This window comes from Temnothorax curvispinosus, unplaced genomic scaffold (assembly GCF_003070985.1).
Source record: "Temnothorax curvispinosus isolate PA1 unplaced genomic scaffold, ASM307098v1 QBEX01015231.1, whole genome shotgun sequence".
Lineage (NCBI taxonomy): Eukaryota > Metazoa > Arthropoda > Insecta > Hymenoptera > Formicidae > Temnothorax > Temnothorax curvispinosus.
Genome location: NW_020225011.1, coordinates 1 through 2,530, shown reverse-complemented (window position 1 = coordinate 2,530; position 2,530 = coordinate 1). Strand labels below are relative to the sequence as shown.

At 38.6% G+C, this 2,530-nt stretch overlaps 1 pseudogene; it reads right to left on the bottom strand.

The window, feature by feature from the left end:
• Positions 1 to 6: 6 nt before the first annotated feature.
• Positions 7 to 1,620, bottom strand: LOC112465485 (annotated as a pseudogene).
• Between the last annotated feature and the right edge of the window lie 910 nt (positions 1,621 to 2,530).

Below are 2,530 nucleotides of genomic sequence, written 5' to 3'. Positions count from 1 at the left end.
GTTCATGAAACTCCAATTCTTTAAAATAAAAAATATAAATTATACTTTCTTTTTCCAATAGAAGCATATTTTCTTTAATAATATTTTATTTAGCAATTAAAATATTATACATACCAATATAATTGATACCTCTGTTATTTCTTCTAGTCATCACTTTCTCGTTATAAGGATTCCATGGTACGTTTGCACGCCATGAAGATATTGAGATATCGTAACTATAATTTCTCTGTATTAAAATGTGAAAATATGTCAAATGTTATAAAATCTTGTAGCATAACGTTAAACTGCAATTACTTCTACAAAACAATAAACATACCGCCATGAATGTTTTTGGGAAATCTCCATATTTCGGAAAATTGGTAGGTGGCCCAGATATGTAATCGACAGTATGAAATGTGTCGAGATTACCGATACTATAACAAATAGCATTCTTCACAAACTGATAGACAAAGCAGAGATTCTTCTCTCCTGTTGGAACCCTGCTGATATAGGGATATCGACTAGCCCTCTTAAATAGAGAATCATATTGGCACATCATATTTTCTATCTGAAAAAAGATATGAGATATAAAGACTATAATAAGTTGACTTGCCGTCAACTATAACTATAATATGCTCTTAGGGTTTGTCTGGATAGACTTTGAAGCGCCTGCATATATGCATGATGCATGATGCTTTTATCCAGTTTCTCTGAATAAATTGTTTTATTCCTAAATGCATTACGTTAGAGTATCGTTTCATTTGCCGTACGACAAATTTTTCAAATACGTTTGTTGGCTGACAAAATATAAAAGTTATTCCGAAGACTCTAGAACTTCTCCGTCCTGCGATCAAACACGAGCTTTGAGAGATGAAATAAAATCGTTTACCTACCTGGGTCTGTTTCCACCAGAGTTTCTCGGGACGAACCGTTCCCGCTTGAGCGGTTAAAATGTAGTCCTTCTCTTCGACAGTGATGCCCAGGTATTCATCCATTAGCGAGTCATAGGCGACCAGTGCCCACACGCAGATCCACATTAGCATCAACAGGGATGGTACGACGTACCATTCCCAGTTCAGGGTCTCCGCGATACCAGCTATCATTAGAGAGGTCAGAATCGTACCAAACGTGCCACCCAGCAAAGACCAGATGAAGCGCGCCCGTTCGTGCGGCGGTGCTCACTTCGCTACCATGGTATGACACGCGGGAAAGGTGACACCGCCAGTGATGCCGATGATGATCCTGGAGAACAGTAACAAGCCCCAATGACACTGTGCCAGAATCGGGCTGATTAGCGAGATCAACGCGGCCAGGACCGATGTCCAGAGAACTGCGCGACGTGGTCCGTATCTCAGGGACAACCAGCCGCCGATGAAGTTGCCGGGTACGTTGCCGTAAGCGTAGAAAGCGAGATAGACAATATATTCTGAGAAATAATACTGTAAACTAGAGTTCGGATTGCGTCGGTGCTAGATTTTCAATACTGTTGGTATATATACTTACATTTTGGGAGCCTTGATGTACAGATGAAGGGGTTCGTGAAGTTGAAATGCAAAGAGCCGAGCGCGCACGTGGAATGAACCAGCGTAATCCACGTGACGTGACTCCACGTGACTCGTGAGCCGGGACGCGCAGGACGCGCTAGTGCCGAGGCGGCATCTCTCATAAACGATAAACGAACGAAATGATTTCGGATGGTAACAGCGACAGGAGGAAAGTCCGCAAATTTAAATTTAAATTTTTATATACCTTAAATCGCTAAGAAAGCTCTTCGAGTTAGCGTTTCGTTTGGATGTTCATTATGTTATTAATGTTATATCTCTTGGGATTAAAATCCATTCAACGAACGCCAAGATCCTTTTCAAACGAAAATCAAAAAGATATTTTTTTATCTTAATTGGCTCAAAGGAAAGAGGATGGACGGAGCAAGAACACTACATAGCAAACACTCGAAGAACTCATTTTTGAAATAATTCTTTAGTCTGATCAGCCTGTTTACTGAATAAAGCACATTATTTTATTAAAAAATATAAAAATTTATTTTGTAGTATTTTATTACTATAAAATCCTGATAAACTAAAATCCTTGATTTATCTTGATAATAAAATAAATTCCTAAAATAGAACCTTCACTAAGTATATCATGACAGAAAGCACTTTCTTCTCCAGATGGGTGCTGCACCGCCAGTGTGATGCACCGGAAAATTTAAATCATCGCCAACAGTCAACAGTCTGTAACAACACATGTGGGTGACTTTTCTTCCATTGGTTCAAGTTGGATCTAACATTGGACTCCACGAGACAGAATTTTTGTAATTTAGGACATTGCTCGATAATAATGGAGAAATCCCTAGGTGTTTCGAATTTCATGTTTTTGAGATGTAAATGTTTCAAGTTTTTGCACTCCGCTAGTAATTTTAAATTGCGATCGGTGAGGAAAGTATTATAGCTTAACAAATATAATTCTTCCAGGAGTTGACAGGAGGAAAGTAATATGTTCAAGGTATCATCAACGATTTCAATTCTGTAACAGAAACCATATATAATTACAG